Below are 26435 nucleotides of genomic sequence, written 5' to 3' on the forward strand. Positions count from 1 at the left end.
TACGGCTTCACACAGCTTTTAATAGCCTTTTACTTGGCCTTTCCTTTTCCTTGCCTGCCTGCAATGCTTCTGTAAAATATTGTTGTTAGCTTCAGTTTCAGCCACTAAGTATGTTGAAAACTGCATGTGAAAGAAACGGAAGATTGTGAAAGGTAGATGGAAGCAGGGAGCTGGGTGTGCTAATGTATGTCTGAAACCCATTTGTGTAAGGCTCAACAGTAAATATCTAGAAAAGCAGTCCTAGAATGAATACATGAGCTAGAAAAATGTAGGGTACAAGATAGTCATCCACACATCAATTTCCATATACTAGCCATGAACCTGTGGACAGGGAAACTAAAAATGTAACACCCTGGGTTGAAGATGTAGCTCACTGGTAGAATGTTTGCCTAACACATGCATGGCCCTGTGAGTATGTGCCCCAGCACCATAAAACAAATAAGGAAATAAACAGCTTTTTTTTCTTTTTACAAATCTTACTCTCAAATGCTTATATGTAACTATAACAAAGCATATGTATTTCTTATAGGTATAAAACTAATGTTTGTGAAAGAAATCATAAAAGATCTAGCTGGGAGTATAGCTCAATGGTACAGGATTAGCCTAGCCTTCATGGTGGGCAAGTAAGTTTTCGACCACTGAATTAAAAACTCAGCCCAACAACATCTTTATGTATGACAGTTTTTATATGTGGTTACCATATAGCTTAGCAATTATACCCTTGGACATTTTCCAAAGAAATAAAGACTTTTATTTATACATAAACCTGTATATAAACACTTGAGGAATATTTATACAAAATATAAACATTGGAAATAATTCACATGCCTTTTGATACATGAATAAATAAACTGCATGCTATTTTTAAAAATATCATTTGAGTGTGTGCACGAAGGCTCATGTGTTGAAATTTAATCATGAGGAATTAACAGGGCAGAAACATAACCCAATAATTGATGATATTTCGAGATAAAGATCAGAGGGATTGATCTGGCTTTAAAAGGGCACTAGATAGGGTCCGTGTAGTGTTGAAGATATTCTGTATCTTGGCTGCATTTCCTTGTTGCACTATAGTTTTGCAATTTTGCCATTGAGGAAAACCAGTCAAAGGACCATATCTTTGTGTCTATATAATTTCTTACAACTGCATGTGATTTTTGATTATTGGAAAAGGAAACCATAAAAAAAACTCCACAAATCTTACTATGTCATATCACTTTAAGCAACTTTTTTTTTTTTTTGGCCAGTCCTGGGCCTTGGACTCAGGGCCTGAGCACTGTCCCTGGCTTCTTCCCGCTCAAGGCTAGCACTCTACCACTTGAGCCACAGCGCCACTTCTGGCCGTTTTCTGTATATGTGGTGCTGGGGAATCGAACCTAGGGCCTCGTGTATACGAGGCAGGCACTCTTGCCACTAGGCTATATCCCCAGTCCCCTTTAAGCAACTTTTTTCACCACTGCTTGCAAGATAAAATCAAAACACTTCCTAATGCTTTATTAGAATTTGTGTGATTAGAACTTGTGTGGTTTAGTCCAATGAGTCCCAGTGGCTGGCTGCTAATCCCCAATACTGCCACAAAGCCCTACCTACAAACATCATAGCTGGATTAAATTTCCATCCGTCTAATAGCTCACAATGGGGGATTACATTTCACCACATGAATCCGGCACTGAGTCCACTAGAATTACCTATGAGTATATATACATACACACACACACACACACACACATACACACACACACACACACACACACACACACACAGAGATGTCTGGGTCTTATTCCAGCTCAACTAAATCAAGATCTCCATAGGACTACTACACATTCATTCATGTATTTATTTGATTAAATTCTGTCTCATCACCAAATCATAGGCTCTATAGAGTAGGAACCAGACTCGATTTTGCTTTTCATTGCCTGAATCAATGACCGGCATCTTGAAGGTATTTAGTATTTATAAAGCAAATGAATGGAAAGGAAATAGAAATATCTCCTCCCCTCCTTTCCCTACTCTTGCGGCCTTCCTGAGTCCATAAAACGGGTAAGATGACTTTGCAGGCCATTCCCATCTCTCCAGGATTGTACTACAAATTTGCATAGAGATCATGGTATTCCAAGAGGGAACTAACCTGCAAGTATAAAATCTGGAAATGTTGACAGTGCCTCCTTCTTCACACTCAATCAACAAATGAATGAAAGTGAAACAGAAACTGACAGGGAGGCTGGGATGACACATATTCTTACTCATGCAGAAAGAATAGAAAACATTTTAAATGCAGCTTGAAAATTAAAAGCATGGACAGAGAAATGGAAAAGGATTTTAGGGAAAAAGAAAAGTTTGGGGAGGGGAGCTCCCAGTCTCTGATCCAGACATCTCATTTGCAAAAAGTCTCTCCATCTACAGCAATATGTCTATTATGAGCACCTTAATGAATATTTTACACAGGTGCCATTGAGACATTGCATATTCTTACATTTTATGAAATATTAGGTCATGAACGCCTCCTTCCCCATGCCAACTGTGAAAAATAATAACTTGATTTTTAGTACGTCTACTTCATTTCCATTTTACATTTGTTCTACTTATCTGGTGGAAATTACCCTTCTTATTTTATCTTAGTTTTGATACTGGGAGTGGTGTTTTGTTTTATGGGTTTTTTTTTTTTTTTTAATTTAAAAGTACCCACTAGAATTGTCAAGGTTTCTGGAGGTAAAGCATTGTGGGGGAGGGGCTAAGGAGAGGGAGTTTCTCTTCTTTTCACACAGGTCATATGAAAGTGTACCTGCAGAATCATTCTGGTTTTCACCATTCAATCCTTAATTATGAAACAGGCTTTGTGAGCTGGGGTGTAGGGCAGTGGTAGCATGTTTGTCTAGCATGTTTCATCTCCAGCATGGTAAAATAAACAGTAATAACAAACCCGGGATGGGGTGGGGGAATGCTTTGTGTTAAATGATTTGACCTAATTGTAGGCCAATGTGTAAGTAAGGGTTCAGGGTACCATTTGCAATGAGAACCATTGGCAAGCTAACTAACTATGCTATTCAAGCTCTGGATAGAGTCTAAGGAATTCTCTATGCCTTGCAGAAGGAAAATAACCCTTTTTTTTCCCAAAGGAAATTTATCATCCTCCAGTTGGGCCTGAGTTGAGCCACTCATTTGGTCATTTAACTTTACTTATGTTAAGAACTGAAGTTAGAATAGATGTCTTGTACTTGCTAGGCAGATACTCTACTGCTGAACCATGCCTCCAGACCTTTCTATTGTTGGTTAGTTTTTTGAGGCCTGAGACTGGGACTCGAACTTGGTACCTGATGTTTTTACTCATCAACTGGCAAGCTACCAACTGAGCCATACCTCCAACCACTTTTGCTAGTTGATTTTGAGTTAGGGTCCTACCTTCTATCTACACATGTACCTGGAAGTTAATATGCCTATTTTAGGATTCCTGGCATAGTTTGAATGACATGTGGATCCCACTATCGCCAGTTTCTGCTGTTTCTATGGAGTCTCATGAGCTTTTCTGCTTGGGCTATCCTCAAACAGTGATCTTCTGGTTCTCAGCCTCCAACACAGTTAGGATTATATGAGTCACTAGTGTCTGGCAGCATTTCTCCTTTTAAAGCCTTTGTAGCAGCTTTAAGAAAATTTTTTTTAATGAGGTCAAATTATAAAGTTCATGGAATCAAAACTCAAGATGGGAATGAAATTTTTGGTTAATCAGAGTAGGATCATAAATTTAACAAATAAAATTTAAGAACACTCAGTTAAATTTTCATTTCAAATGACTGATGAATGCTTCTTCGTGGCAACTACGTGCCATGCACTACAGACAGCATCAATGAAGGCGTAAATACCGGCATGGGCATGGCATATGCCTCTGCTGTGAAGAACTGGAATTTCTCTACTTTGTGGATCCAGGTAAGACATGATCTGTGCCTTATCCCATGACTGCCTAACAAACACTGAATGAACTGGTGCAGTAGGGTTAGCAGAGACATAAGTGCAGTACTCAAAAGTGCTGGGTGAGAGCTGGGTGCTCCTGGCTCACACTTGTAGTACTAGCTATTCAGCAGGCTGAGATCTAAGGATCACACGTGGAAGCTAGGCCAGGCAGGAAAGTCTATGAGACTCTTATGCCAATTTACCACCAAAAAAGCTGAACATGGAGCTGTGGCAGCTCAATTGGTAAAGTTTTAGCTTTGAGCAAAAAAAAAAGTCAGGGACCCAGGCTCTGAGTTCAAGTCCCATGACTGAACACCCTGCTCTAAAAAAAAAAAAAAAAGAAAAGAAAAGTGCCGGATGACTCCAAAGAAGGATGATTGAGCAATTTAAAATTCCAGTTTACTTTGGTCATCCATTTTTACCATTGTTTAAATAAGTGATTCTCAGCTTAGGGTGATTGGTTTTTTAAAAATATAGTATGTCTAAAGACACAAGATTATGTGTGTTTGGCTTTTTGCATTAATTCCTGTCAAAAGACAGAAGTCCCTGTGTGTTCTTGGGAACACGCGGCAATCTCTGGAGCCATTTTCAGCTGTTACAGCTAAGAGCGGGGCCTTCTTGCCTGTAGTTGATTGAGACCCGGATGCTGCATATCATCCTACCATTCATAGAACAATCCCTCACAACCAAGAATTATCTGGTCTGATCTAGACTGCAGGGCACAGGATTTAGCATATGTTTCATCAAGTTATTCCAGCACTGTCCTGCTGTGTGTTGATATCTTACTTTTGTAGGTGTTAATGAAGGAGAAAGAGTATAGTCAACCTGCTATACAGCAAAGGAGCTGGTTGAATGCTGGTCCTAACCAAGCAGATTCCGGGGCAACAGGTGAAGAGGTGCCTATACAGTGATATCTCAGGATATAATTTATCAGATAATTAATATTCCAATCAGCACCATGGAGTGAGGAATGAATTAAACCAACAGACATGGTAAAGCTGCTATTCTTTACTCCAGCCCCTTGTTTACACTGCAGGTTCGAATAAGTCCAGGACAAACTTGAGGGAATTCTAGGAAAATAGCAAAAGGGCACATTACAAGGAGGAGATGACAAAAATCAAGACGCACTTAAAGTCATTTTGGTAAGGGATTCCGGAATTTCCTCACTAAGTCCTAACAGGGACTTCTGTCTTTTGTCAGGAATGAATGCAAGGTCAAACACTCATAATCCTATCTCTTTAGACATAGGATTAAACGAAAAAGTCAACCAGGGGTTTCCACTAGTATCAGTCATACTTCAAGTACATCATCAAATCTATTGCCAGTCACATTCCTCACAGGGCTCTAGGGTTCCCAAAGTGGAAGAATTTTGATATTCCTCCCAAATCTTCTAAACCAAGAGAGGTATCAGGAAGTCCCCAGTTAGAGCTGTCTTCTCTGTAGCATGGCCTAGATTTACAAGCCTTTGAAGAGCCTGTGCCCGAAGTATAAAATCCAGGTGATTGCTCTCTGTAACTCTCCTCTCCTTTAGTGTGGGAGATAGAGTTTTTGTTTCAACCTTCTAATTAGTTTTGCTCATCCAGGGCTTGTTTGCAAATGGCAGCTGGAGGAGACATGCATTCATTGTTTTGTGTATTACTGCTATTGCTGTATTACTTATGAGGAAGCTGAATGCTAACTACAATAAACACCCAGAACATGTTGAATGATACTTAATGTTCTTATTGTGCATACCTCTACTTGTGTATAAGCATTATGTGGACATACTAAAGACCTAATTAATTCTGATGACACTCCCCGAAAACAAAGAGGGGGCAGGTTACATCATTCCCATTTTAAGAGGCAATGATTAGACCTGCCAGGAGTTATACATTGATTACCTGAGAGCCAGGAGGAAAAAAGCAAGTTTTGATAATGGTGCCAGCTCTACCAGCCAGTACAGCATTCTGTACTGATTCACTAGCCCCTGTGTGGTGTCCAGTCATAAAAGGTACATGGCAGATTATGAAGGGTATTGAGGTAGTTGGAGATAAATATAGCCAGGTAATTTTCATTTCTAGTTTAATCTTTTTAAATACCGCATAAAATACAGTATTTATTATGGCTACTTGGTGCTAAATTCTGTGATAGGTACTAAAAAAGGAGAGATATTTAACCTTCATATGACAATCAGGCAGTGGGAGATAGGTTTATGTGAAAAAACAAATTAGAAATGGGTCTTGCAATACTATTCATTCACATAAACAGGAGAAACTGGGAAATGGTACTTAATTGGACGGAGTAAGAGGGGCTAATGACAGAGGGGTTGCTAGTTTCTAAGAGAGATATAACTTGAGATCAGCTAAATGGCTGTTTCCTACCATGTGAACTGAAGGCAGAAAAATCAGACTGAGAAGAAAGAAAATAAACAGAGAATCAGAGGAAGCAGAGGGAGACTTCCTGGCTTTCTGGCAGCATTCAAGTTCCTGGCTCCTCATCTTTTCCTGAACCTCAGCTACAAGGCTGATTGACCCCTAGGTTTTTAATGTTGTTGGCTGACAGGAAAAGCCAAGTGATTAGTAAAGCCAGGAATCCTAGTCAAGAAACAGAAATGAACACAGAAGGTAAACAATTACCAGACCTATCCTCAGGGCAAATCCTTGGAAATAGCCATGTTACCTGGCTTTTCCCATCAACTTTAGACCCCAGATTGGCCAGATGAATCTAAAAGGCTGAGGGGCCTTATGCGGCTCTATGGCTTTGCACTCTTCTCCTGACACATATCTCCATGGAGCCATACAAATGTCCCTTGACCCTCTCAGTACAGTTTGTTGAAACTGTGACTATTTGGTAAGTAATGACTGCTGCTTACCGCCAACTGGCTAAAGCTACAATTTCAGTCTGATTATCTTCCAAAGGTAGAAGGGACATTCATTTGGAGCCACACTACCAACTTCACTTTTGGCAAGTGAAGCGTTTAACCTCAGAATTCCTTCTCAGCATCATTTTTAACATGTATTTTCATGACAGATTGTAGCTTGGAGGCGATTCATTTTTATGTTGTTTCTAGCTGTCTTGATAGCAATGTAATTCATTATATTCAATGTACTTGAGAAACCTAAAAAATTTCAAGGAAGCAGTATGTTCTGTATTAACATTTTGGTAAGGAATGGACTGGTGAAATCCTTTAAGATTCAATGGACTGAAAACTAACTTCCTTCCTTCCTTCGCAGTCCTGGGGCTTGAATTCAGGGCCTGGGTGCTGTGCCTGAGCTTTTTTGCTCAAGGCTAGCACTCTACCACTTTCAGTCATACTGCATTTCTGGTTTTCTGATGGCTAATTGGAGATAAGAGTCTGGCTTTGAGTTGTGATCCTCTGATCTCAGCCTCTTGGGTAGGTAGGATTATAGACACAGAGCCACCTGCAAGAAAATCATTTTTATTAATTTTTTTGGGGGGGTACAAATGGTAGGATGTTTAGAACCATAACTAAATTTAGTTTAAAGGAGTCAACTCTTAAGTGTCTCTTTTAAGCACTTCACTCAGGATTAACTTTTAATTTTGCGATTTCCCCTACTTATAGTCTTGTTATTGCACATGGTGTGCTTCTTTTTCCCTCAGAAAGAAGTAATCGAAATGGGAAAACGTTTATACCTTTTGTGGCCCCCATTATGTTTCATCCTAAAATTACTATGGGACACCAATTTATGAAGCTTCTTACCGTGAAACATTTAAAAAGTGCAAAAAACTTACAAAAACTACAGAAGTAAACAAACAATAACCCATAGCATGGTAGACTGGGCACTTAAGAACTGTTACTTTTTTGCAAAAATTTACTTCTTTACATTGGGGGTGGCACTTTAAAGTAAATCCAAGAATCCTCCACTTATGTCTCTCTTGTTTACTTTGACTATATTGGCAGGAAGTCTGAAGCCAGGAGTAGGGTCATGCTTAGCACGGGAGAGAAAATGGCCCCCAGTTTTTCAGGCACTTAAAGAAAAATACCTCCCGGTCTCGGCAGACCTCAAGCCTTTACTTTGCAAAACGTTTGCACCTTTTAGATATAATAACAAAATAACAAAAATACCCCGTAGGACTTACAGACCTCTCTGCACTCATTGCACTGCAGCCCTAACAGATGCATAGGACGAACGCTTCCCTAATCTTGGGGGTGGGGTATGTCGTACCCCTAAGGGTGAAAAAGCGAGAGACACCGGGGTGGAGGGCGCGATTCAAGCCCGCCAAGGGGCGCATGGCGGCCTGGTTTTGAATCCCGGACGTCACGGTGATGGGGCGGGGGGGGGGGGGGGGGGGGGGAAGAACACGTTTTTTTCAAAGCCTCACTGGAAAATGGGTCGCTTAGTTGATTGAGGCTCAACAGAAGTTACTAGAAGGGTTTGTTCATTCAGATTTTTTTTTAACCCTTTTTACCCCAGCAACCTTTCCGACCCCGTGAGTAGGTCTCGGTGGGCCGCAAATGCGCAATTCTAACAATCCCGGGGTGACGGAGGAAGGCGGCGGGTCGCCAGGTAAACGGGGATCCCCCGGTGACTCGATCAGGATCAACGGCCAGTCTCGACACCCCCTCTGTCCGTGCGGCCCCTTGGCGGGGAAGAGCGACGGTGGCGGTCCGGTCCGGGTCTCCCGGCCGGCTCGCCCAGCCTCGAACCCGAGAGGCAGCTGGGACCGCGGGGTCGCGGTCTTACGAAAGGGGACCCCTGCCCCTCGTCCTTTCCCCCAACTTCCATCCCTGCAGAAGGGCCAGGGCCGTCGCCGGCACAGGTCGGCGCTCTTGATTTCAAGCCAGGAGGTTGTGGTCGAGCGAGAGCAGGTGAACCTGGAGAGCCGCGGCTGGGTGCAGCCATTTCGGCCCCACAGGGGCGGGGCGGAGGCCGGTGCCTGGCGGGGGAGGAGGGCTCCGGCTGCGGGATCCGTTCCGATGGCTAGCGGCCGGAGGGCCGGGTAGAAGATGGCTGCCCCGAGCACCGCGGACGGTCACGTGTCTCCCCGCCCCCTCGAGTCCCGACCCCGTGGGAGGCAGAGCCCGAGCTGCCGGGCCGCAGCCGAGGTACCGAGGGCCGGCCGAGGAGGCCGAACGCGGCGCAAAAGGCCAGCTCTCCCCGCTACCCGCCCCCAACCCCGGCGCCGGGGAAATCTTCCTTAGGGTGGTCCGCTCCAGGTAGAGCTACCGGGCATGCGCAGTACTCCCACCCGGGCCCGGCGCTCTCCGGGTTTTCGCCTCAGCTCCGAGCGGCGGCGGCGGGAGGTGGGGCCCTGAGGAGAGTGGGGAGTCGGCTCTGCTGTGCCCTGAGACTTCAGCGCACTGATTAGAGCTCCTTCAGCCCCCGGGCGTTGCAGAGTTCAGGGGACGGGCCGCGGTGTTACTCCGGGAGGAGGAAGGTTGGGATCTGGAAAGAAGTTTAAAACGGGCCATAGTTTGCGGTTTGCCCGCCTCCCTAGGAGTGGTTAATCAGGTGTTAAAACACGAGTGTTGCAACGCTTGGGGAGGGGGTCCAAGTGTAATTCGAAAATTGCGTCCCCCTCGTATCCCCAGCCCGAACCGGGCTTCCCAGGTTGCATTCTCCAGCTCTGGCTGCGCCCTAAATGGTTGAACACCCCGGACCATAAAAGCGGCCTCCGAAAGACGTGCAGGTGGGCCTTCCCCGTGGCCGGGAAGTGCCTGCAGTCCCTGTTTTCTCATCGGACAAAAGCAAAATGAGGGGCCCAAGCCTCGATCACCCCAAGGAGGGTCGGGCGGACCTGGGTCCCCCTTTGGTTGGTCCCAGCAAGAGGCCCCGTGGACCCCGCCCGGACAGCCCGGCCCGCCCACTGTCCTCGGCCGCCGCGAACACCCGGAGGAGCGGACTCGCGTCGCGCGGGAAGCCGAGCCGACTCGGCCGCGGACTGGGCATGCTCGGCAGCCCCGAGGCTCGCGGTGGCAAGTCGGAAGCGTTCGCACCAGCGAGGCAGCCGCGGCTGGGGCAGCGGCGGCGGGCTGCGGCTTGCGGGCAGGACGGGAACAGGCAAGGCCAGTCCCGACACTTCTCTGGTTCCTAGCGCCTGGCAAGTCAGCCCGAGCGCGCGACCCGGGAGTGCGGAGCCCCAACGCTGCCCTGCCCCGGATTTCGTTTCGCGGCGTGGGGCTCAGCGAGCGGAATTCCGGCGGCTGCTGCGACTCCGGTGCAAGTGAGTCGTGGGGCGGGGGCAGAGTCGGCGTCGGGGTGGCCGGGAGGGTGGACTAGCCGCGGGTGTCTGGGGCTGGGCCTGACCCGCGGATGGGGCGGGCAAGCGGGCAGCCCTGGGGAGAGGGGGCGTGAGCGCAGCCCGGGCGGTGCCGCGCGCCTACCTGGCGGGCACTCCCCCGGTGCGGCCGCTCGCGGGGGGGGGGGTTGGGGTGGGTGCGGGAGGGTGGGTGCGGCGGGGGGGCGGGCGGGCCGGCTGTCAGGATCTCGGCTCCGAGGGGGCGGGCTGTCGGCGGGGCTCCCTTAGCCGAGTTGGGGCGGAGAGGAAGGCGGAGGCGTCAGTGGATACCTCTCTGAGGTGCTGAGAGGGCTGCAAAACTGCCCGGGGTCATTTTGGGGTGAGTGGATGGTGGCGAGGTTCCGGAAAACTTGGTGTGGAGGACCCCTCGCCTTTCTCGGGCAGTGGCTAACCTAGGGTCCGGACACGCTCAGCGCCAGGACTACCCCCCCCCCCCACTAGTGCCCCACCCCCCACAGCCCTGGCGGCGGCGTGACAGTTGGTTCCTGCCGGCCAGATTGCAGCGGACCAGGTCGCCCAGGGTTTCGGGATTACCCCACTGCGACCCCTCGATGCCCCTCGACGACGGAACAGGTGGGACAGCCCCCCTCCCTTTTTTTCCTCGAGGATCGAGATCCTTCTCCCAGGGCGGCGTAACAGACTAGACCCTCCCCAGGCGCACGGGCGGCTCGGTGGGGCTGCCCCTGCCCGGCGGGGGTGATGGGGTGAGGCCTGGAGGGCCATCGTGGCCCAGATCTGGACAGTCTCTCCTGGATGCGGCTCTCGAGTGAAAGCTGGGGTGGGGGGCGTGGGGGTGTCCAAGCGATCCCCAAGCGACTGGGTCAAGGGCAAACCAGCCCCAACAGCTGCTGCCTCTTCTCACAATCTTCTCCCAAACTCAAGTCTGTCAGCTTCCTCTAGCGGGGCCGGGAGTCCCGGTCGGTCCTGCTAACGGATTCACCCTGGCGCGTTCTGGTTAGCGTTAACCAGAATTGGGGTGTCGCGAGTGAAAATCGGGGATGAAGGTTGCCATGGACTGGAGAGCACGGAGAGAATCCAGGTGCTTCCGATGTTTCTTTTCACCTTCAAACCGTTTAGACTTCATTTGCTACACGCTTATGAAACCAGGACCGACCGCTGCTCTTCTAAAAGGAAGTTTATATAGGGCCCTGCCTACTCTTTTAGGTGACATTTCCCTTCCCTTTAAGCTGTTTGGACAGGTTATTTTGCTTTTAGATTCGGGGTGTGTGTGTGTGTGTGTGTGTGTGTGTGTGTGTGTGTGTGTGTGTGTGTTTCTGGTTAGCTGCCTGATGTGGAAAGGGGTGAAAGCTGGTAATGGTGTGCTGTGATCTCCCCACGCCTTCTGGCACTGTGGGGGTTGAACGTTGAGGGGGTACTGAGTGCGCAGGAGGAGGGGAGTGGGACTGATGACGTAGGCCCGCCTTGGGAGTTGCCTGGGGCTGCCCAGGCTTAACAGGGATGGCAGCTGATTTGGCCTGTGCGGGAGGGCAGAGGTCGTTTCATTGGTCCGGGTGTTGGATGTCCACGGGAGAAGCCGGGTGGGGGATGGGTGCTTGTCTGGTCAGTGCTTCAAGGGAAGCCCTGGGATGTTTGGTGATTCAGCAGGTGGCAGCTTTCCAGCTCCGAAGCCATCCATGCCTTGGCCTCAGCAGGCTAGCAGGCCAGCAGGCAGACAGGCAGAGCTTGTGCCCCGGCTGTTGGTGCTGGCACTGGGGAAACCTCCCAGGAGCTGCCTGCTGCCTGTAGCAATTCGCTTTTCTTATCTTGCTTTCTGTTTAGATTAGGAGACCCTGGTCTCCTGAGTTGCCTCCTGCTTTTTCTTATACCATAGAGCATGTTTTATTTCTTTACTGGAGTCTGAACTCAGGGTGGGGAGGCACTCTAGCGCTTGAGCCACACCCCCAGCCATGTATAGAGTGTTTTTGAGGTTCCATCTCTGAGACCTAAGCAGGAGGCAGCTGCTACCATGCAGCTTCAGCGGCTATTCTGCAGATTGATAGCCTTTCCCCTTCTATTTGTGCTTCAGAGACTAGAAATGTATACGTTCAGTAAAACAGAAATATATTTCTTCAGCTCTTGAGTGTTGATAGTGAGAGATTTCAAATATCTGGAAACTTTTGTATTCTTGTTGAGAAAAATTGCTTCAAGGTATGGATTAAATGGACACTGTAGGACCCATTGGTCAAAGCAGTGTCTCCCTCATAGGAGAATCCCCAGCATCTTGTATAGTAGTAGCTGACTTGTAATACTCAATAAATGTGTATCCAGCTGAAATTAAATTCTTCATGATACATGAACATCAGTGCTCACCATCCGCCTCATCTTTTTACGTCTGTATGTAGGCTGTGCTTTTTAGGGTTAAAAAGTACACTATGTATGTTTATGGTTTTTGTATATTACCATAAGGCATCATTGCCTGTGTTAGAAATATTTAGGTTTTATCTAAAAAACTCAGTCATTTTACTTACCTTGTTAAAGGTCTTATTTTCAACTTGTGGCAGATCTTGTACTTCAGCTAGAAAAATGGGTGTGTTTTGCTAAATATCTCCTAAAACTCTACAGGAACTCTTGAAGCTGTCAGTATGTGAGAGACCCTTGGGCTCAGTCTCCACTTCATTTCTTACAAATCATTTCAGGAATGTCCCCTGTCTCAGTCCTTTGACTGCTTCAATGCAAATTTTTATTTTAGATTTGCATTATGTTTTATTAGCAGGACAAGTTCTTCTTTTACTTTTCTTTAGATGTTGGCTTTCCCCCCCCATAAACATTTTGATATGTTTGTTCTCCACAAGGTGTAGGAGATATGATTCCAGTACATCAGATGTGTAGTCTCATCTGAGGAGAACAGATGCCTTTTGCTATATTGATGTTGTTTTGCCCATGAACATTGTCCATCTTTTAGAAACAGCTTTTAAATGGGGTTTATAACTTACTCTTTCATGATGGCATTTTTTTTTCTCATTTGGTCTGGGAATGTAACCCTGGTCCTCATGCATGTGAAGTACATGCTATGCTATTAACCTACACCCCCAGTTTTTACAAAGATCCTGTGTTGTTGTTTCAAGGAGAGTACCTTACTCTCCACTTTAGACATAGGCAGAGCAATGGCTGTTGGGACAAGTCTTTAAAATTAACCTTTTTCTCTTACCAAGCTTGAGACTCCCCCTCAACCCCACTAGTAGCCCTAACATCTTCCTCTCTCCCTTCTTTAGAGGAAGCCCCTACAAGGCTTGAAAAGAGATAATGTAGGAGACATATTGAATATAGATCTTGAAACAGCTGTGAATCAGTTAATGTTTCTGTCATAGCTTTCCCCACATTGGGTTTACCATTAATGGAATTCTTTTATCTGCTCCTAAGGATGGATATCAAAGAAGTGTCTGGAAAGACAAATGAATGAGCCAATCAACCATGTACCGCTTTCCACCTTTGTATATACAAGCTCATGCTTTTGTCTAGTTTCATAGAAAGTATGGATACTTCCAAGGAATTTTACTGTCAAGTGGAGAGTATACAATGAATACACAAGAAAGGATGAGAGAACTCTGTTTGATAGGTGGTATATAATTAGGGTTAAGTGATGTGGTACCAGGGGAGTTATGAGAAGAAAGGAATCCTGCTCCGTGGGCTTGAATTTCATTCAAATGGCATTAGATGAGGGAAGAGAGAAGGGATGAGAGAAACTGAGTGTCATTAGCATTTATTTTTCCTTTTTGTCAGTCGTGGGTCTTTAACACAGGGCCTGGCACTGAACCTGAGTTCTTTTTTTTTTTTTTTTTTTTTTTGCCAGTCCTGGGCCTTGGACTCAGGGCCTGAGCACTGTCCCTGGCTTCTTCCCGCTCAAGGCTAGCACTCTGCCACTTGAGCCACAGCGCCGCTTCTGGCCGTTTTCTGCATATTTGGTGCTGGGGAATCGAACCTAGGGCCTCGTGTATCCGAGGCAGGCACTCTTGCCACTAGGCTATATCCCCAGCCCCTGAACCTGAGTTCTTTAGCTGAAGGTCAGCTCTCTACCATGTTGAGCCACAGCGCCACTTCCTGTTTTCTAGTGGTTAATTGGAGATAAGAATTTCATAGACTTTCCTTTGAACGGCCATCCTCAGATCTCAGCCTCCTGAGATTTGAGGTGAGCTTCGCACATCAACTGTGATATAATTGCTTCACCTCAGGCCAAGTGCCAGTGGACTGAACACCACCCCCCCCCCCAGTCAAAATAAATACTTTCTCCTTAAAACCTAATTATCACTATTCATAGTGGTGAATGCCTATAATGCCAGCACTGGAGAAACTGGAGGCACAAGTTCAAGGCAAGCCTGGGCAACTTAATGAGGCTAGGAGGAGGCTAGGATTACAGGTGTGAGCCCCGGTGCCCGACTTCATTATTATTTCTGTTGGGCTCTCAGGACCAGTATTGAGCCCCTTGGTAGTGGATATTATGCCTGGTCTTACGGGTCATAAAATTAATGTTTGGAAATGAGTGCAAGATAACTAGGAGTTCACTGACTTCTAGTACAGTGGTTAAAAGCACTGACTATGGAGTGCCTGGGTTGGGATGTTGGCCTCCCAATGTAGGATCTGTGTGACAGTAGACTGGTTTATGAATCTTTTGTCCCTCAGTCCCCTCTACCACTCTTCAGTGGGGTTAAGCAGAACAGCCATCTAATAGTCTGTTGTGAGAACCATGTAAGTTAACATTTGTAAGGCACTGAATGCCTTGCATAAGACACATCAACTTCCATCACTGTGACAGATTGCGTGAAATAATTAACTTTATTGGGGGCCAGGATCTTGCCACATAGCCCAGGCTGTCCTGAAACTCATTAAGTTGCCCAGGCTTGCCTTGAACTTGTGCCTCCAGTTTCTCCAGTGCTGGCATTATAGGCATTCACCACTATGAATAGTGATAATTAGGTTTTAAGGAAAAAGAATTTATTTTGACCGGGGTGGGGGGGTTCAGTCCACTGGCACTTGGTCTGAGGTGAAGCAATTATATCACAGTTGATGTGTTTAATGGAGGAAGCTTACCTCAAACAAAGCATCCAGGAAGAAAGATAGAGAAGGAGTGGCCTCCAAGGGCAGGGTCCCAATGGCCTAACTTCCTTCACTTAGGCTACAGGTCTCAAAGATTCTTCTGTAGTCCCTTAGTATCAGAGGATGGGCCTTTGGGGAAATTGAAGATCCAACTTCTAGCTCAAGTTTAGAACAATATAAATGGTAATTGTTATGATTACTTTTGTTTTTGCTTACCACATGGTTCCTAATAACATTTCTTGAGGTGTATGGGAGTTTATGCCCCAGAGTTGATTGGCTTTTGTACAGCAAGACCTTGGAAGCTGTTTAGTCCCATAGCATGTGTTTTTATTTCCATGTTAGGGGGCATGTGAAGGATGCTCAAGTTGAAACTGAGTAAGCACTGGAAAGTATGCATTGAGTTTGGTACAGGTGATGTTCTCTGGGTATCCTTATAGCTCAGAGCTCTGGAATGTAGTGGGTAGAAGGGTTGGGTAGAGAGTGCAAAGGAGCTAGGTTTTATTTTGCTTTGTTCCTGATTCTGATTATATCTTTGGTATAGGTGTAGGGATTTACCTGTGTTGGGAGCAAACCACATACCAGATGCTTGCTTTTCAAGTCCTTGACCCTTCAGATGGATGTTGCCATAGGAATAGGAGAGTGTGAAGCACACGTGATTTGCTAGAGAAGGTAGGAGAAGGAAGGTTCTGGAAGGTTAGTGTTTAAAGCCCTGGCTACTTGGCAGAAGATCTCTAGGTGGTGCTGGTGAGGAGCAGCCAGTACAGTTACATAAAGGATTGTGGTGCACAGGTTAGGCCAGCCAGGTGTTCCCAGGACCTTGGTTGTTTACCAGCCTAAGCCAGTGTTCTCAAATTGCAGTGTGGATCAGAAGCTTTAGGAAGCCCGGTTACAACACCGAGTGCTGGACTCCAGTTTCCCAGGCAGGAAACTTGGGACAGGTGGCAGCTAGTCATTCACACGTAAGTCTTAGGTGCTGTTGCTGGTGGTGGTCCTTGGACTAACTCTGAGAAATGCTAACTAAAGCAATGCTCATGCCAGCCAGAAGCTAGCTTCTCTCTACTTCCTTTCTACCTCTACTTCTACTTCATCCAGTGGTATGAATTTAGAAAGGTGAACTGTGTTCTGCTTCATAAAATGAAAACAGCTCATGGGTTTGTGAAGTAGCCCCATACTGCTATGATAAAAATGATATAGAAAACACCTGGAAATGTAAGGCAAGATTCCTACAGCAGCCTGAAGTGCCATCCAGGCATCCTGAATTAGGAAGACAGGATGATAGCCTAATTTATTTTCATTTTGTTAGTTTTCATCTTGCCTCTCATAGATCAAAGGGTGGCTTTTTGTGTATACCATTTTTCCGATGGGGGAATTTAGTCACAGAGAAATTAAAATCATTAAGATACAGCCTGATAGTAGAGAGGCAGCAGCTAATCTTATTTGACTTGTTTTATTGTAGTGAAAGAGTGTTTGTAGGAAAAGAAGAAATAGAAATGGCTGTGGTTATTATCTACTATGTTGCAATTCAGGTTGCCTTTTCCTGCCCTAACAGTGTCACATGTAAAACCATGGAATTTAATTTAAAATCGAAAAAATTTTTAGGAACTCTGCAGTAGGGTTAACCTAGATAAGGGTAGTACAAGTTAATTATATTTGAGGGGAAACACTGGTTTGGATCTGTCACTAGGCTGGTTGTCAGGGTTTTCCTTACACCTGAGTATCTAGGATTACAGATGTGAGCCACCAGTACCTGGCAGCCAACACCTGTTGAGTTTTGGCTCTGGGTTAGGTCCCAGCAAGCTTTGAGATAGGTGAGTGAGATGGGACCTCGTCCTTGGGAATCTATCATAGATAGGCACGTATGCCCCCAGGTAGTGTGATACAGTACAGGTGGTTGTAAGTGAAGCATCCCAGAGCTGCATAGTCCTGGATGCAACACTGGACCATGAAAGGCACCTGTTCTGCACAGAGTTTTGGAAGTCTCTGTTGACATAGGAAGGTGTGGACAGAACCAGAAGTGATCTTTTCAGGTCTTATTTTTTCTTTTGTGTTAGGTTTGAAAGTCTGATGAGGTTTCTATTTTTCCTGAGCCAACTTAGACCTTAGTGAGGAGTCTAGGAATATAGGTGCTGTTGGTGCAAATGTGAAGAGGGGGAATTTAGGACCAGGATTATGCTCCCAAGCTACTCTTTCTACCTCGGACCCTACAAGGAACATCATACAGTTTACTTTTCTGCCTCTGAAAAATTGTATCCATTTCCTGGGATTGTCAAACCTGGAGAAGATTACTGATTTTTTATCTTTCAAGTAAGACAAGTCTGTTTTCTTTGTCCTTACATTTGGGCCAGGAGTGAAATTCTCCTTTCTTTCAGTGGTTTCTGTTTCTCTGTTTTCTCCCATGCCCTTCTGTAGTGCTCTTACAAATAATGGGGAAGCTGAAGTATCTCTACCAACCTATGTCTGTATGTGGAGAGTTTGCATTTGTGGACAACTCACCATTCAGTCCCCAGATTCCATGACTCCTGTGATTTGGGGACAAAACTGAACAGCATGGTCCATGGATACCACATCATCACTATATATTCTTTTTTTTTTTTTTTTTTTTTTTGCCAGTCCTGGGACTTAAACTCCAGGCTTGAACACTGTATCTGAACTTTTTTGCTCAAGGTTAATGCTCTACCACTTGAGATACAGTTCAACTTCTGGATTTTTTTTTTTTTTTGGCCAGTCCTGGGCCTTGGACTCAGGGCCTGAGCACTGTCCCTGGCTTCTTCCTGCTCAAGGCTAGCACTCTGCCACTTGAGCCACAGCGCCGCTTCTGGCCGTTTTCTGTATATGTGGTGCTGGGGAATCGAACCTAGGGCCTCGTGTATCCGAGGCAGGCACTCTTGCCACTAGGCTATATCCCCAGCCCTAACTTCTGGATTTTTGGTGGTGTATTGGAGATAGGCATCTCAAGGACGTTTGTGCCCAGCCTGGCTTTGAACCGTGATCCTCAGATCTCAGCTGCCTCAGTAGCTAGAATTATAGGCTTGAGCCACTGGCACTCAGCTTCACTATCCTTTTGATGAGAAAGATGCTTGCTCAATTCAGCTGTGCCTTCATCAGCCCTATTTTGATTCTTTCATGCCCACACCGTTCTTCAGAAACAGCAGTTAAATGGTCTGTCCTTCAACTGTTTTGTGTTTTCTAGGTTGTCTCTGCTCTTTCTGACAAGCTATTTCTGTTAAAGTTGCCAATTGTGGTTGTTTGGTCTAAGCTGGTATAAGATGTGAGCCTTCAGAAGGTCCTTGGATATTATGAGTAATCTCAGGTTAGCAGGTAAAATGGGGGCACATTACCTAAACTGTCAGGGAAAGATTCCCAAGAGTCATAGATGTGGTAAAGGATGGGGACTGGAAAAGAACTTTGGTGACATGGACTGTCCCCTAAGGAGGCATGGAGGTTTAGCTGAGGATGACATTCAGACAAGGAAGGGGGACACGGAGAAATAAGGGGGCAGCAGCAGCCACTATGGGCAGAGATTTTTACCTGGCTTAGGCTGCTGGATGGGCAACAACATCTGCAAGAGGGTGAGGTGCAGATGTGCTAGATGCCAAAGGAAAAGAGGACTTTAGTATCCTGAATTGAAAAGATGAGAGTGGGTGGGCATTCCTGGCCTGCTGGAGAAAAGGCTGGCTGTTGGACCAACTGGGGATTGTAAAAGTATCACCCTGTGGGGGAGGGTCGATGGCTGCTTGCCAAAGCCAGGCTGCCTGGTCCTCTCAGATGGAGGGAGGGTAATAAGGGCAGGGGGACAGACTTGACTGGCTGCCAAGGAGTACACCAACCTGTGAGGTTGTAATGGATTTTGCCATATGGAAGGGGCAGGGCAGTGAGTCCTCTGGGTAGCCAAAAGGAACTGGGAAGGCAAGGACCCAAGCCTCAGGCTTTGCAAGTCAGCTAGGCAGCAGCAGCAAGAGCAGTGGACTTGCTTTGAAACTGTTTGGGGAATGCTGTGTTTTTTTTTTTTCCTGGTGTGAAATGGAACTGTCCCAAATGACTTTGCCTAAAGACCCTTGGTGGTGTCTAGCATTGTTGAGGTGGCCTGAGGAAATGGCAGCAGAGCATGAGCCAGGTATTCTCCAAGGAGGCCGGTCCTTTTCATGTTGTGTGATGTTCACTAGCCAGATGTGAGTGAAAGTTGTTGCTGTGACTACCTGGCCTTTTGGCTATGGACAGTCGGGGCTTTCATCATGAGGACTGTGTTGTACCGCTTCTTTCTACCTGATCTCATCCCAGACTGTGTCATAGCTGCCCTTCTGGGCTGTCAGGTCATTTTCCCACCCTGTGATGTCTAGTACACAGAACATCTCTATATGTTCTTGCTCTCTGAGGAAGTCTGTGGAAGTCTCTAGCCTGATAATTGGGCATTGGCTTTAGACAAGGTGAAATCTAAGTCATTTGGACTTTTCTTAGTAATGGGGCCAACGTGTGATAATCAAGTACAAATAGGAGACATGTCAACCTGTGATCACGCGGGCCCAGGAACAGCTCTGGCACACATTTGCAAGGCCTGTAATTTGACATTTGCTTTTACTGCTGCCGCTCATGCAGGGCTGGACACCTGAGTTAACTTTGAAAGGCCCTACCAAGTTACCAGCAGCTGGCCGGGCAGTGGTCCAAGTTTCCACAGGGCCCTCACAGGACCAGCTTTCCCCCTCCCTTTGATTTTAAAAACAGAGACAGGCTCTTGAGAACACTCAGGGCTTTCTCAAGCCTTACTTTGGCCCATTGTTTGACGTTCTGACAGTACCCAGAGGTTCTTAGTGATGTCTGTGGATAGTTTTCAGGAAGCCACAAACAAGATGCGCAATTGGGGTATATATTCAGGTGTATCTTGTTGGAGACAGCATACACAGCTCCTTGTGAATTCACTGAGAAAGTGACTAGAAGGTCCATTTTCATGAAAACTGATAAAAACTTACAATCATGCCATTGAAGTGTTTGTGCTTATGACCCTTTTGTCCATTTTTTTAGAGGAACTTTTGAGAAATGATTGCCCAAGAAGAAGAAGGCACATGCTGAGAGCGTCATTGATGTGGCTGGGGCTTGGCATGTCTGAATCTTACAGATGGAGTTGGTTTTGTTCTGTATTGGAGGAGATAAAGAAAACAATATGGCTGGTTTCACTGGAGATGGGGGTCTCTGGAGAAGGCGACGCTACAATGTGGTTTTGACTTCCACCAAGCAAGAACAGAGGGATAAACCCACTTGGGAAGAGAAGCAGAGGCCACTTAGAGTAGGTTCTGCTTCTCAGACCCGCCAGGTCCCATGGGGGCTGGACATGGATCTAGAGAGGAAAGTGTAAGGACTTGGGCTGTTGATGTCAAAGGCACCTGTGCTAGATCCTTTGCTTGAGAAGTCTGCAGCAACTCCTGTAAGTTGGAAAATTCATGACTATTGTCTTCAAGGCAAGGCTATGGAAAGTGTTCTTTTAAATGTAAAAAAGAAACACAAAACCCTTTTTCTTTTTTGAGACAGAGTGTTGCTCTGTAGCCCAGGTTGACCTTCTGATCCTCCTGCTTCAGAATCTATACAGTAGACTATAAGGCAACCCTTACAAACATCAAGAGGAATAATAGCACAGATATTCCAAAAACACTGGTGTGTGCAAGGAAGTATACACTGCTGTTGTAAAAGAAACTATTGACAGTAGTGGCTGGCTTCCATTGCCATCCCATAGTAAGCTTTAGTCTATGAAGGAGAGTCAGGCATACTGTCATAAAAACCTGTAAATACTCCTGGGGAAACTAAATAAATGACTCCCTAACATATTCTATTACTTCACATGTGCCTTTGAGTATCTGTTAGTAGCTACATGTGTCCTGAAATTGCTGATTTTCTAGACACTGTGAAGTGGTTAAGGCAATGATGTGTCTGTAGCAGATCAGTGCTCTACTCCTGCCTGATTCCTTGAAGCCTGCAACATAAAAGTATGGTGGAAGCACATCTCCAATAAGATGTAACTACTGTTATCCCTTTGGACTTTTTTCTATAAATATTGAATACATACTTATAAACTTTTTGATGAAGTATCAGAAGTGGAATGCCATAGGAATCACATTACCAAAGCTACTGTACTAGGATGGACTTCTAGCTTACAGTCTCATAAACATTTTTACAGTTTTATTATTAAAATTATAGTAGAGTTTGGTATTGTGGTAGAGCATCTTAAGTTCTTAGTAGGTATGATCAGGGTAGGGAATATTTATGAAATTGCATAGATCTTGATTTTGAGCAAGGCTGGAGGAGGGAGAAGTAAGGCATTTATTTATTTGTTTGTTTGTTCTGGACTGTTATTTTGACATGGCCAATATAATACCCTGTGACATAGGCAATATAATACTCTGCAAGTGGCAGTTTCCTCCCCCTTCCCCTTCCTAGTACTGAGGTAAGGGCCTTGCATTTATTAGGCAAGTGTCCTAACACTCTACAGTCCTAGATTATTAAAGTTTTGTCATTATATGGCTTCTCTCATCTTTAACTCCTGGACTTGAATGTTTCCTTGGTGATAGTGATGCAGATTCACTTTAGTAGTTCTTTCCCTGAGCTTTGTGTTCTTTCTGGAGGAGACTCCTTTGGGTTAATCTCATAAGCAGAAGTGAGAATACTGCCTTGTACATGATATATACACACATATATGTATATATATGTGCTTATATATACGTATATACATATTTTCATATTTGCGTGCACTTTGCTGCTTCATAAAACCAGTAGAGAGAAAAATTCACCCTTGGCTCTGGAAGTGTGACAAGAGTGCTGTAATACCTTTCAAGATAACAGAGCCACTTCCTGAATCTCCATCTGTATCTCAGCTTTCACTGCTTGCATGCTAATTTCAGCATTTCCCTGGAGAAGCATGGCAGAGCATCTTTACAACAAAACCTGTGGGAAATGTTTGCTCTCTCAGGGCTCTTCAGTGTCCACTGTCTTACTATTTTTCCTGGAAGCAGTGATTGAGTGTAAACATGCTCTTTGATATTAAGAAGCATTCTATGTTAGCACTGTTATCTGCAAAGCACAGTGTCAGAGCTCTCTGTTATTCAAGCAGACTTTTAAAATACAGAATAACCATCCATCCTATCTTTGTACAGCTACCAAAGATGTTTCAACATCTTTGGACATTCAAGTACATAGTCTTTTTGTTTGAAAGCATTGTGTTTGCTATTAGCTGGAAGGTATTTTTTATTCTGGGATACATTTGCAGTGCCTGTTCTGCATTTGAAAATGAGTCTGGGGATGTTAACAGTTCACATTAAAATTTGGTATTCTGTTCTTGTGACTAATGTCATGTTGACGTTGTGATCACCCACTTAGTGATGCAATCAATGATTGTGTGCCTTTCAAGGATGCCAGAAGCCACCTTTAAAGAAATTATTCTACTCATTGCCTTTCTAGACTGAGGCTGAAGATCAGATTTTGTCTAAGTATAGACATTGAGGACAACTTTGATAAATTCTTAAATGTACTGCACATAGAAGTATATATCTTAAGTTGAGTGTGGTGTCACATAACTGTAATCCCAGCATGCTGGAGTTATTGAGACAAGAAGATCCTGAGTTTGAGGCAATCCTAGATTATGTAGCAAGAACAAAACAAAGGAGAAGTATGCATTTTGTTTGTATGGTTTTAAAATCTAGCATTTTATTTTATATTATACTTTAAAATATAGTATTAAGATGTGACTGAGAATATTTGTCTATATTTGCCTTTTTTTTTTTGGCCAGTCCTGGGCCTTGGACTCAGGGCCCGAGCAATGTCCCTGGCTTCTTTTTGCTCAAGGCTAGCACTCTGCCACTTGAGCCACAGCGTTACTTCTGGCCATTTTCCATATACGTGGTGCTGGGGAATCGAACCCAGGGCTTCATACATATTAGGCAAGCACTCTTGCCACTAGGCCATATCTCCAGCCCCTATAATTTGCCTTTAGAAAGTACAAATTTCATTGTACTCATGTGCTACTTGGTTGAATAGCAACTGCTTTTGTACAGCTATTTACAGATAAAAATAAAATGAAAAAAAATACAGATATCTTTTAGTCTTGAAAATACAATAAAATATATGTACTTGAAAGTTACTATTTTAGAGCCAGGTACTGGTGTTTCACACCTGTATTTCTAACTGCTCAGGAGGCTGAGATCTGAGGATCATGGTTCAAAGCCACTACAGAGAACAAAGTCCGGGAGAATTTTATCTCCGGTTAATCGCCACAAAGCTAGAAGCTGTGACTCAAGTGGTAGAGCACTAGGCTTGAGCACAGAGAAACTCAGAGACAGTGCCCAGGCCCTGAGTTCAAGCCTCAGGACCAGCACATACATACACTACATAAAGTTACTATTTTAACAATTTTTAAGTATCTTGAAAATACATAATTAATGGCATTAAACATGTTCAAATTACTGTGCAACCATTACCACTATCTGTGTCCAGAACTTTTACACTGTTCAAGCTGAACCTCTGTATATGCACATCAATATGTTCCATTTTGTCCCCAGCAACTACAGTTCTCCTTTCTATGAGTTTGACTATGTACTCAGAAGTCAAGTATATAGTTGTATTCAAAGCATTTTCCCTAGCATCCTGCTTTCAAGGTTAGTACATTGTGCAGCATATTTTAGGATTTCCTTCTTTTTAAAAAGACTAATATTTTATTATGATATCCTATTTATAGCTATTGTACCATGCTTTGTTTGTTCATCCACTGGTGGACTCTTGGACAGGTGTGAACATGGGTATACAAATGTCAGAGTTAAACATCTTTCATTAAGCTTTTAAAATATTAAAAAAAACTAAAGTGCTTAAAAGATGTGCCTTCTTGTAATTTATCAGTTTAACTCATTTTAGTCAAGGAAGTTCCTACCTCACCCACATCAAAACCCTTTCAGCCGTGTTTGCTGAAAGCATTGGTGTTGCTTGAGGGCCAGAGAGCAGTTTTGTAACACCAGTCTCACCAGCAGACTTGGCAGTAGCCTTGGGTGAAGCTGGTCAGGGTTGTTGGAAAACAGCCTGGTGTTTTTATATCTTTTGCTTTGATAGCTCTTGCCTGTCAGTACCTCTAGAGGGAAAAATCTGGCAATAGTGTTTGCTTCCTCAGTTCAGTCTGAGCTGATTAAATTCCCATCAGAACCCTTTCTGGATGTGCAGATAGGAGCTAAGTGGTATGCTTATCTGTAAGCTTGGCTGACTGCAGCAGCTCTGGACTTTCTGTTGAGGGATGATAATCAGGAAGGAGGCTGAGCTTCTGGTATATAAGCTGTATTTGGCATAGGGAGCATTCTTGATTTTTCGTATGCCCCCCTTCCTCATCTGCGTTGTGCAGGAGGCCCTTTGGAGAATACAAGAACATTAGAGCAGCATATTCTCCCCCACCCCACCCCAGCCCCTGGCCTCCAGGTGGTCCTCTGACATCCTTTTGCAATACATTGTAGATACTTTTTTTTTTTTTTCAAATTTTTATTATCAAACTGATGTACAGAGAGGTTACAGTTTCATACGTTAGGCATTGGATACATTACTTGTACTGTTTGTTACCTTGTCCCTGGTACCCCCCCACTCTCCTCCCCCTTTCCCTTCCCCCCCATGAGGTGTTCAGTTTGTACATACTTTTTGGAGGGGATACTTAGGGAGTTGAGTCTCTCTTCCTCTTTTGTAGACATACAAGTAAAATGTTTTATCCTTTTATAGGCCTGATAAGAATCGAATATGATTAAGTATGGTTATAAACAGTGTCATTCAAGTCTATTTGCTTATGCTCAACACATTTTCTTCCTCTGTCTCTTTTTCTCTTTCTTTCTATTTCTTCTTTTTCTTTCTTTTTCTCTCTTCTCTCTCTTTCCCTCCCTCCTTCCTTCCCTCTTTCCTTCCATGCCAGCTTTGGGGCTTATATTCACACTGTCTCAGCTTTTTTTTTTTTGGGTGAAGGTTGGTATTCTACCAGTCTGGCTTTTTGGTGTTGGAGATAAGAGTCTCATGGACTATCCAGGCTGGCTTGGAACTGTGATCTTCAGATTTCAGCCTCCTGAGTAGATAGGATTAGTAGGTAGGCATGAGCTATGGTGTGTAGAAGTATGATTTCAGAGGTTTGAAATGTACCATATACTGGCATTTTGCAGTCATAGTGAGGATGTGGTTGGGCCTTTGAGTGTGGCAGTTTGTCCTTCTGGACTGATCTGCTGGCGTGGGAGGGTAAGCTAAGGAGGCCATACTCTCTAGAGTTTGAGCTTTAAGGTCTTGCTCTTCCTAAGCAGGCACTCTTCCACTTGAATCCTTCCTCCAACCCATTTTGCTTTCATTATTTTTCAAGTAGTGTCTGGGCTGGTCTGGACTGCTATCTTGTTATTTATGCTTCCTGCATAGCTTGGATGACTGGCATGTACCACGGTACCAGCTTTTGAGATGAGGGTCTTGTGAACATTCTTTTTTTTTTTTTTTTTTCTTTTTTCCCAGGCTGGCCTTGAACTTCCACCTTCCTAATCTCTGCCTCCCGAGTAGCTAGGATTATAGGTGTGAGCCACTGTGCCTGGATAGTTATGTTTCTTTTATGACTGCAGTATATTATGTGCCTTAGCTTTTCTTTAATACCCAGGCTCTCTCTCAATATATGCACTTTGCAATGCTTGGGATAGAATCCAGGGCCTGTGTTAGGCAAGTGCTTTACCATTAAGCTACATTCCCAGGACTCCTCAACTTCATATTATTGCATTGAGTTAACATTTGGAGGTTCTGTTTTCTTGGATTTTTAAAAAAAGTTTTCTGAACTGCCTGTGAAAGCTGTTTTGCTTCTTTGTGGAGCCCAGGAACATGTGTGAAATGAGAATGAATACCAGCCAGTATTTAGAGGCATGCATTATGGTGCAATGAAAACAAAACCAAGTGTGTGGCTTTGTGAGCAGGGTGCAGTTGCAGGACCCAGTGGACAGAGCACAAATTACTTGAGTTGTTTTAAAGTTAAATGTAGAGTTCATGTAATGGTTATTACCTGGGTTTTCCTCTCCAGAGACAAAAATTCATTAGAAAGTACGTAGAATTTTCTTTTGTCATTTACCATTCCAGAGGCTATATATGTAGAAATGAGGACAGTCTAGCTTGACTGAGAAACTCTGGTTATTGTTCGTTTGAATTCAATGGCTGGAACTTTTCCATTTCCATTTCTCCCCCTACTTTTTTTTTTGGCTATG

The 26435-nt window shown here is 44.7% G+C and overlaps 1 protein-coding gene across 11 annotated transcripts in view; it reads left to right on the forward strand.

Annotated features, from left to right (window-relative positions):
- Positions 1–3882: 3882 nt before the first annotated feature.
- Sgms1 (sphingomyelin synthase 1) overlaps positions 3883–26435 on the forward strand; it is a 250008-nt gene continuing 227455 nt past the window's right edge. For 7 of the 11 annotated variants that reach the window (XM_048338767.1, XM_048338773.1, XM_048338760.1 and 4 more), the window contains exon 1: positions 9922–10110. The gene's annotated coding sequence lies outside the window, so the exon portion shown is untranslated. Of the gene's footprint in view, positions 3922–8831; positions 9104–9921; positions 10111–10440; positions 10759–26435 lie in introns of those variants that run through there. The other 4 variants (XM_048338761.1, XM_048338770.1, XM_048338764.1 and 1 more) reach the window with 3 other exon arrangements.

Source organism: Perognathus longimembris, chromosome 2 (assembly GCF_023159225.1).
Source record: "Perognathus longimembris pacificus isolate PPM17 chromosome 2, ASM2315922v1, whole genome shotgun sequence".
Taxonomy (NCBI): Eukaryota; Metazoa; Chordata; class Mammalia; order Rodentia; family Heteromyidae; genus Perognathus; species Perognathus longimembris.